This window comes from Peromyscus eremicus, unplaced genomic scaffold, assembly GCF_949786415.1.
Source record: "Peromyscus eremicus unplaced genomic scaffold, PerEre_H2_v1 PerEre#2#unplaced_952, whole genome shotgun sequence".
Taxonomy (NCBI): Eukaryota; Metazoa; Chordata; class Mammalia; order Rodentia; family Cricetidae; genus Peromyscus; species Peromyscus eremicus.
Window position 1 is genome coordinate 97,176 of NW_026735187.1, and position 10,732 is coordinate 107,907.

The 10,732-nt window shown below is 41.3% G+C and overlaps 1 pseudogene; it reads right to left on the minus strand.

Moving 5' to 3' along the window:
• Window positions 1–4,822: 4,822 nt before the first annotated feature.
• On the minus strand, window positions 4,823–5,604 carry LOC131901981 (solute carrier family 35 member B1-like; annotated as a pseudogene).
• Window positions 5,605–10,732: the final 5,128 nt, after the last annotated feature.

Genomic DNA, 10,732 nt, shown 5'->3' on the forward strand with positions numbered 1-10,732 from the left:
TGGATTATTTGATTGAAGATGATGGGTCAACAAGAAACTCATTCCAGATGTGGAAAATAAAGAGTGGACTTCATTCACATGGAATACAAACTCATTTGCAGATGGAATTATTTCTAAGGAACAAAATTGAAAGCTTTACGAAAATTAGGGGATTTTTTAAAACTTGGAGGAAAGAAATTCTTAAAACATGAAATTCCTACCAAAAATAAATACTGAATGTGACTATATTAAAAATCAAAATTTAAGGAAAAAATAACATAATTAAGGCAATGTACAAAGAATGCCAAGAATAAGCCACAGACAATTTCTGAAACAAATCTTACCCAGAAAGAAATATTCAAGAAACCTAATGGTGATGGGTGGAAGAACCAAAGAAACTTTTTAGAGACAAGAAACACAAATGCTTCATAAACATCAAGCCATTTTTTATTTCATTAGTAGTCAGGAAAGTGAAAATTACATGTATCATATTAGCAAAATTTCAGGCATTTGCTAGTCAACAGTACTTCTCATCCTCCTTTCCGAGCTGAGGGATTCCCCCCTTTTCTTGGTCAATTGCTTTAGCTGTGGCTTCCTGTAAAGACCAGAAGTAGCAAGGGTGTCTGACAATGTCTTGAGGTGAGTTCCAGCCCAGATTGGGTGCTGCAACCACCCAAGACACAGGGTAGACAAAGGGAGACATCTTCACAGCTCCACCACCTCTGATTCCTCAAGATTTTCACTTACCTACAGAGGACATTTCTCAAAATAGTACCAATTCATAAGTTTGAAAATATTTCTAAATGAAAAGGTCAATAGTTAACTTCAGTAATGAGGAACTTTGTTTGCAAGGAATTTCCAGTCACTGGAACTTGTCAGTTACTATAATTTTTAGCAGAACTGGTCCTCTGTACCATTTTACATTCCATCTGCCCTTGCCTTGTAGGGTCCACTGGTTGCATGGAGCTGTGCATTCCATTCCACTTCAATGTGCATCTTGAGCTCTGCCCTGGGTTTCTGGAGCTTTCCCTTCCCATTCTCACTATCTTCTATTAAAACAACCCCCTACATCTCACATACAGAAGACCTTCTCTTAACTGATAACTCCAGAGAGAGGAAGTTACACTTCTTGGTGGCAAAAAAAATGCATATCCCCTTTAAAATAACATCAATTGGGGTTTGAGAGGCAGTTCAGCGGTTAAGAGCACAGGATGATCTTCCAGGGAACCTAGGTTCAATTCCCATCACTCACTTGGCAGCTGGCAAACATGTAACTCCAGTCCTAGGGCATCCAATGCCCTCTTCTGACCTCTGAGAACACTGCACACATGTGGTACAGACATATACACGCAAGAAAAACACTTATACACATAAAATTTTAAAAACTTTTAATGAAATTAAATATCAAGGGAAGAGACTAATAGAAAAATAATGAGAAGTGATGTGGTTAAACAGGCCTTTTGCCATTTTGCAAATCACACATTTATACCTATCTACTCTCCCTCTACAAATGTTTGTCTTAGTAGAACAATAAGCAGGTATAGAGAAGTAAAACACAATAGAGACTTTTAAAAAGCATCTCTCAAGGACCTAACACTGACAGGATATTAATGTAACAGTCATTACACAAGAAAGAGCAATCTTAACAAGTCTTATTACATCAAAGAAAGAAGGTAAAGGCAGTTAACACAAGAACTGAGCTGCTCTCCAAGAGCCACTATGTCACAGCAAAAGAGCTGCTTCCTTCCCGATTGTCACCTGGCGAGTAGACTACGAAAGTCTTTGTTCTCTCCATTTGCCTGTCACCTCAGAAGTGTCCAAGGCAAAACAAAATGAACATGTCCCCTGATGGCTCAAACCAAGCCTAAACCACGTGCATGTATGTGTATGTCTGTGTGTGCATCTGGTTGTGTGTGTGTGTGCATATTTGTGTATGCATCTGGTTGTGTGTGTGTATTTGGTTGTGTGTGTGCATCCAGTTGTGTGTGTGTGTGCATTTGATTGTGGGTGTGTTTGTGTGTGTGGATCTGGTTGTGTGTGTGTACATCCAGTTGTGTGTGTGCATCTGGTTGTGTATATGTGTGCATCCAGTTGTGTGTGTGGGCAGTATGTGTTTGCAGGGGCTGGAGCAGGGAGATAGCAGTCTCTACTTGCATGCAGCTCATGTTGGGGACAGCTGTACAACTGCAGGAAAGCAGCACAGATCTTACACTTCCCTCTGGGCTGCACCTCATTACTCATCAGGGAGACCTCTCAGTAGTGACTGTGCTTTTTGTCTTTCCGCACTAAAGGCACAGCTCTAGGGTTCCAAAACTCAGCACCTCCTTTCAGATGCATGAGCTGGTCAGCAGTGCTTTGTGTTGTGTCAAGAGAGAACGGCTTCGTCTCATCACTTTGGCTTTTATGAGCTAAAGCTGGAAATAATGTTCTACTTGATTTCTCTTTGTGACTTTTTTCTACCACTTTTCACATCATTAAAACAGGATGAAGTTGACAAGTTTCTTCTAAGAATTTATATCAAGGATGCTGTTATGAATGTCCCCATCCTAAAGCAAACTTTCATCTTCGTGCCTACTCACTGGACTCAGGCTGCTCATTCAATAATTCACTCAGCAGAAGATAGTAACAGACCATCTGCCATCATCATGCCCTGGGTGAGGGCCAAGTCTATGCTTCTCCTTCAATGCTCAAGAAATGGTTCAGCCTTTCATTTCCCTCCTTCCTACCTTTTAAGTCAATTTCCTATCAATGCTTCTTTCAACACAAGCAAAGAGAAAGTTACTTTACTGGGATTTTTCATCTTAGAAACCCTTACATATTCATATGTGTTGTGGAATATTATTTTAACTGGGCAAAGATGTATTATTATATGTTTATCCTGTGGAATATTACTTTAAGTAAAAGTGTGTTACATTTCTTTATGCTGCATTTGTTTAACGATGTAAGGATGTGTGTATAATTATGTAAAGATGTGTTGTATTTGTTTCACCTTGCCCGCCTAAGGCACCTTATTGGTCTAATAAAGAGCTGAAAGGCCAATAGCTAAGCAGAGAAAGGATAGGGGGGCTGTCATGCAGAGAGAATAAATAGGAAGAGAAATCTAGGCTGGAGAGAGAAGAAAGGAGGAAAGAAGGAGAGGGACATGCCCAGAGACAGAAGCCAGGCAGCAGCCAGGCAGAAGACATGAGAAGCAGTGTAAAGTAAGATATGCAAAAAGAAAGTAAAAGGCCCTGAGACAAAAAGTAGATAAAGAGAAACAGGTTTATTTAAGTTAAAAGAGCTGGCCAGAAATGAGCCTCAGCTAGGCCAGGCATTCATAACAATAAGAAGACTCTGTGTCATGATTTGGAAGCTGCTTGGTGGCCAAAAAGAAAAAGCCTGGTGCACATATGTGAGAATATCTAGGGTTCCCCAACACCACTGCCGCAGCAGCAACACTACAATTCTCAGATTGAATTTTGAAGTTGAACCAAGAGTAACATTAGACAATAATCCATCAGACAAAGAATGAAAGTACAGTACTTCTATGTAGCTGCAAAATTCCTTGAGTATGCACAACAGATTAAACACTACGTGACTATTTTTAGGATTGCTACCCTCAAGACTGAGGCCAACACTAGCAGTTCAGTCCCATAGCCAGGTAGACCTTGCCGCATCTACTGGAGTGACCGATCTCCAGCTATCCTGTGCCTGGGCTTCTTCTGCCCAGGGTCCATGCTCAGACATGGGAATGAAAAGCAGCAGCAGCTGTTCCAACAAATTCCCTGAGTAACATTTGCTAAATGGATCCCAACCAGACAGAAGCGGTGGATCAGTCCCCAGGGACAGTTGACCACAAACTGGGTGCATAAAGCCACACACATCTCTCATGGCTCTCAAGGCCAGAAGCCCCATCAGTTTCATGAAATCAGGGCACAGGGAGGACTACACAATGGCTAGAGGCTCCAGAGACATCTGTTCCTTGCTTCTAAGCTTCTGATGTTGAGGAGGGATACTCCTCTAGCCTACACTTCTTGTCTTGTGACCATGATACTCTGAACTTCTTGTTGTGGTCAAGTGGCCTTCTGCTCCCTTCTCATAAGGAGACATATTGTTAGTTACATTTTGAATGATCTGTTATCATAATGCCCTTAATCTAGTACCTTCTGTAAAGGTTTGTTGTTGTCAAAAAAAAGTAAACACATAATATTTCCAGTCTCCAGGGAGTAGCACTTGGGCATCCTTGTGGAAGCATTGTTGAGCCATTCATGACAGGCAGATTGTAGATGCCATCATCAAAAGAACAAAATGGACAAAATTGGAAGGTGGATGGCTATACACATGGTTATCTCTGTACAGTGAGTTTTATTCAACAGTGAAAAAGAAGCCATGGGAAACACATAGAAAAACTTGAGGTAAGTGTTAATGAGTAGAAAAAGCCAAGGTAAAAATGCTATAATCCATATGATTCCAGTCATAGGAAATTCTGGAAGACCGAAACAAAATTCAGTAAGAGATCAGTGGCTGGCCAGGGTTGGGGAGGTGGGAAGAGTGGAGGGAGGCAGGGGTGATTTTTAGGAAAGTAGACTTCCCCTGGATGATCCTGTAAGCACTTATGTGCATAATTACACATGCCAAAACCCCTGTGACATAAAGGGTGAACCCAGATATGAATACTTTTCCTTGATTAATAATATTGTCCCATAATATTTTTTGGGTTTTTTACAGTTTGCCTTTCTTCTCTTTATTTGTGCTAGACTGTGTAAAACCAGACATTAGCAACCTGTCTTGTTGCCTTGTTTAGAACATTCCATTTTGCTTCCTTTATTTATTTTTTATAAAAAGGTTGGAACCCGGTCCCTTATTGTGATTGAATCCATCTTCCCAAGATGTCACCGTTGGAGATAATAATTTAAATGTTTCTGGAGTGGAAGAAGCCTCTCTCTTCCTAGTGGGAGGTCTTCTTTGCTCCTTTCCAAACGTGGCATCAACACTGAGACCCAGTGCTCACCCACTGCATGGAACTGATGGGGTTAGAGAAGAAGATCACAGAAGCCAAGATGGTGAAGAAATTCCGTGTTGTGGTGATGATGGAGCATGTCAGGGGACCAAAATACACAACTGTCATGAAGATAAAGCTCTGACCCAGGGCACTGGTCGGGCCAAAGAGCAGGATGTTATAGATGATGGTCGGGTATCTCTCAGAGAAGCTTAAGAACTCCCAGAGTTCCCCGGTGAACAGGATCCCAGCACCAAGCAGCAAAGTGGACCAAAGGGTGATGTGGTTGGAACCTGTTTGGTAATGAGCCTGCATATGGTCCTGAGAAATCCTGTCAGTCCGTCCAGGGTCAGAGATGAGAGCAGAAGCAGCTCTCCAAAGCCGACAGTGTGCTCTTCTACCCCAACCATTTTCTTGGGCTTGTACATGAAAAGAGCTACACCAGCCACAGTTAGCAACACACACAGGTACTTGGCCACTGGGTACTTCTTCTTCAGGAGGGTCACCCCAAGGAGCATAACTGGGCTTGGCTTGCAGGATTTACTGAGGAGGACCTGAGTTGGATAGTTGACAAACTGTAGTGCTAAGTTGCCGGAGACCATGGCACCCACATAGGAGACAGAGCAAGAGCAGGCAGCATAGAGGTCCGAGTACGATCCACCCTGGCAGTGTCAAAAAACTACATCAAGATCTTGGCAAACATAGCACTGATCACGCACTGGATGAAAACCAAAGTTAAGGCAAAGGCGAACGTCTCCTGTTTGGGTCCTTCCCCATACTTTCCTCTTGTTAGCTTCTCCTGTAGGATCAGGCGCAGCCGGTCAGGCACCAGGGATTTGCTAGCGGCCATGAGACGCACGGACGAGTCAGCCGGTGACCCACTCAGAGCAGGTAGCAGTAGTGGCATCGAAGGCGAAAGTTCCGGGCGGACATCCGGCCGGTGGCAGGGAACTGCGTGCGACTACCGCCTCGTAGGACAGAGCAGCCACCGCCAGAACTGCCGGCTTGCAGCTGCCGAAAGAGAAATGCCTCCCGCCCCGGCAGCAGCATTCTAGGAGAGAAGGAAGGTCTTGAGACCTTGGTTCCATTCCTGGTGGCCAGGAGAGCCAGCCATATCAAGGTTAATGCCTCATCCCCTGGATTTTCCATTCAGGTAACGCCGAGGTCATCTACAAGCCAGAGCTTGGCAGGCTCCATATTTATTTATTATAGCTGCAACAAGTGAACTATACAGATGCAAAATGTTAACAGCAAGAAATTGGAGTGTAAGGACAGAGCATATAGGAACTCAAAACTGCTTTAAGAAATAAAGTCCATGAGATTTTAAAAAGAGAATTCACATGCTGCTCAGTGATAATGAAATAAGATAAATTATCAAATTCAGACCCCAATAAAACATCCAACTTGAATCTTCCCTTGATTTTTATTTTAAAAAATAAACGTGTGTGTGTGTGTGTGTGTGTGTGTGTGTGTGTGTGTGTGTATGAGTGCATGCACGCACACACGCATATGAGCACATGTGAAGGTTAGAGGACACTTTGGGAAGCCAATTCTCTCCTTGCACCAGATGAGTTCTGGGGATTGAACTTGGGTCACCAGGCTTAGTGGCAAGCACCTTTACCCACTGAACCATCTCGTTGGTCTTTTCCCTGATTCTTACGGGACACTGTGGAAGGGGTACTTGTTATTATAAAATATCATAAGAACAGAGACAGGCTGTATCTAATCAAAAAGTGCAATCATTTATAAAACCACATAAGTAGTAAACAAATTGTCTTATAACTCTGATCTCATCTCTAAATAGTCACTGAGAAAGAGCAATAAAACAGCTTTTAACATTTATCTTCTTTTTTCTCCTTTGCCTATCTGGGAGTGTATAAAATATGAGATGAGAAAAGGTCAAAGGGAGTTTTTTTTTTTTTAAGGATAAATAATAGTGGAGGAAATTGACTTGAGAAATCAAGAAATAATATCTTCATCTCCAAAATAAATTGTTCTTCAAAAGCCCATCTTGTTCCAATTTAATATCAGAGCTGAAGGAAAACACAAAGCAAGACACCAACAACAAGCACCTTAGTTCTCTGTTTGCAGATGGATGTGTAAACTGGAAAGCATAGATCACAGCCTGGCTAACTCACGTCCACTGTCTGCCTGCTGTGATGGTACCTAATCAGCAGATAGAAAAAAAAATTTCAGAGACATAGAAAACAATTCTTAAAATTAAGATTATTCTGTTCAATAAATCTTGATTAAATCAGATTTCTCATGAATAATTTGTCCTGGGAAATCTGTGCTACTTGTATTTCCACTAATATTTATTCCAAGCCTCCAACTGCTTGCATAATTTAAAATAGTTAAAGGGCTGGGGATGTGTCAATGGTAGAGCACTTACTGAGCATGAGCAAGACTTTGGAGTTAAACCCCGGGACACAGAAAAATGTAGCTAGAGTTTTCCTGCCTGGCCCAGGCAGATTTGTCAGGACAAATCTCTCTCACCTGCCAGTCCCACAGGTGCTCAGACCCAACCAAGTAAACACAGGACTTATATTGGTTACAAACTGTATGGCCGTGGCAGGCTTCTTGCTAACTGTTCTTATATCTTAAATTATTCCATTTCTATAAATCTATACCTTGCCACGTGGCTCGTGGCTTACCGGCATCTTCACATGCTGTTTGTCATTGCAGCGGCTGGCAGTGACTCTCTGACTCAGCCTTCCACTTCTCAGCTTTATTCTCCTCCTTGTCCCGCCTATACTTTCTGCCTAGCCAATGGCCAATCAGTGATTTATTTACTGACCAATCAGCAACACACTTGACATACAGACCATCCCACAGCAGAAAGAGGTTTACAGATCCACACGTATTGGTGCACTGGAGCACTGCTGTGTCAACCACTTCTGTGGCCTTGAGCTGTATCTTGTCAATCACAGAACAACACTCAACACTGTGAAGAATTTACACAGAGTCAGCAGCTCACCCCAGACTCAATCCAAGTCAATGTACCAGCTTCCAGCCTCCTCAAAGAAATCTGTGTACAAGTGGGATCTTACACACTTTCTAATCTGAGGGTTACACTGCCCTGTCATGGGTGATTCTAATGTTCTGTTCCCTGTGTCCACAGTCATGACTAACACCTTTGGAGAACCACAGATCCAGAAACAATATTTCCATTTTCCTTCTTTAATTTTGTGGAGTTATTATGTGCAACTCCAAAGTCTGTCCTAGACAGATTCAACAACCAGTGGATTGGGCTTTCTCAGACCACCAGTCCCCAATTCATCACACAGAGACTTACTATTAATTATGAATGCTCAGCCTTAGCTTAGGCTTGTTTCTAACTAGCTTTTTTCTTTAACTTAAATTAACCCATTTCTATTAATCTATGTGCTACCCCAAGGCTTGTTTACCTCATCTGTGTACTGTCCATCCTACTTTCCTGCTTCCTCCATGGCTGGCTGGCTGGCTGGATCCCCTTTTCTCTTTGTCCACCATCCCTGCCTATTCCTCCTCTGTCTAGCTATTGGCTATTCAGCTTTTTATTAGGCAGGCAAAGTAAAACAGCAACACACCTTTACATAATTAAACAGATGCAGCATAAACAAAAGCAACATATCTATATATAGTTAAACAAATATTCTGCAACATAAACAAATGCAACACATAGTTAAACATATATTACATATGTTAAACACATATTTACATAGTTAAACAAATATTCCATCCCACAACAAACCATTGGCTGTTGTTTCTATCACTTGCCCAGATATACAAAAGCAAGCCTTCCTATCATACAACTGATCAACCACTTAGTTATTTTAACCCCACCTTCCATGTTATGCCAAACTCTCCTCTGTTCCTTCCATCATGAGTCATCCTTCCTGGAAGAATCTGAAATAATAGAAGAGCAGCAATCCTTCCTGGATCAAAGTCTTGGGATTTCTTTATCAGAAAATATTCACTTGTGTTGTGTGATGATGGGAATGCTGCGACATGTCAACCCAGTACCAGCCAAGAAAACAGAAAGGGTGTATGGTACGAAAGTTAATGTAAAATGGGAGGCAATTTTCACTGAATCTCTGTATTTGACAGCTAATTCAGAAATTCTTAGACTAACATTTTAAGTAGCTGTATGTGTTAAAATGGCATTGGTAATTTGAAGCTCATACTCTCTGCCACACATCACCTATTAACTCTAACATTAAACAGAAATGTGAAGAGACACATTTGGGGTATGCAGCCAAATGGAATACCCTTGGAGTATAAGCCATCCTATGAGAAGGCTTAACAAGTTTCTACATCTAAAATAAAAAAGGCTTTCATAACCTTCCTAGGAACAAGGGAAAGGGACTGGAAACAGAATGCCACCATTGGTAACTGAGGGCGTCCAAGTCCCCACAACACTAGCAATACTCAGTACCACCCAGTATCATAACAACTTTATTGGAACAAAATTGATGCATAAACAGCTTCATTTGATCTTTACGAATTAGTGAGTTTAGTATATTGTGCATATAAAGTTACTGTGATAATCTCTGGATGAGCAGCATAGGGGTTTGTCTCAGGAGCATTCTAGTGACGCTGTCCTGACTCTCCACCAACATTTCACTCATCACTGTGCTGGTCTTCCTTGGTTCTCATGGTGACTCAGATTTTAGCATTCTGCAAAACTGCTTAAGTTGGGAGAGGAGATTTTTGCTTTGAAGTAATTTTCCTGCGATGCATCTGCAGGCTCACCACCACACCATCCCTTCCTTTACTGAGTTAGAAGCTCCACAGCTTTATATTAAAGGCCTTAGTATTCAAATATTTGGGGATTTCCCAGACAGAGTTCTGTGATCTGTTACTTAGTTCTACTGTGATTATATGACTTGAATGTTTTTAAATTTATTGAGACTTCTATCATGGTCCAACATAAATCTATCTTGATGACTATTTCATGTTTACTAAAAGCAATGCCTTTTAAGCTGTTGTTAGCTCGAATGTTCTATAGATGTCCTCAGATCAAGTTGTTTGATAGGACAGTGCATCTTCTGTTTAATATGCAGAATCTCTTTATTCTATCAAATACTGGGAGAGCAATCATTGCTTTGTGTTTCCCCTTGCATGCTGTTGGTGCTTTGGTTTTGCGTAGCTTGAAGTTCTAGTATTAGATTCACCAACATTTAGCACTGGGACACCTTTTGATTGCACCCTTTTCCCTGAAAGAAGGCCCCCTTTCTCTGTGGTAATAATTTTTCTCTGAAATCTGCTTTGCCTGATGGTAACAGGGCAAATGCATCTTGCTTTGTGATATTACTGATTTGGTCCCTGTTTCATCCTTTTACTTTTAATCTATTTGTATCACTGTTTAAAGAGTGAGTTTCAGAGACATGAAAATGAGTTTTTTTTGTGTTTTGCCCAATCTGACTATCTCTTAACTGGGATGTTTATACCATTTATACCTATAATATATTTATACCATTTATATTTAAAATAATTGAGGATGTATACCGATCATTTTTTTAAAAAGCATTTTTAATTTTATGTATATGTGTGTATCTCTGTGTGGGTTTACACAGGACAGTGTAGTGCCTGCAGAGGCCAGAAGAGGACTTTGGATCCCCTGGCACTGGAGTTATGGGTGACTGTAAACCACTCAATGTGGATAATGAGAACAAAACTCAGATCCGCTGGAAGATCAGTAAGCACTCTTCCCACTGAGACATCTCCCCAGCACCTATACCGACCAATTTTCTGTTTGTTTTTTCTTTGTCCATCTATTCCATGGTCTCTTTT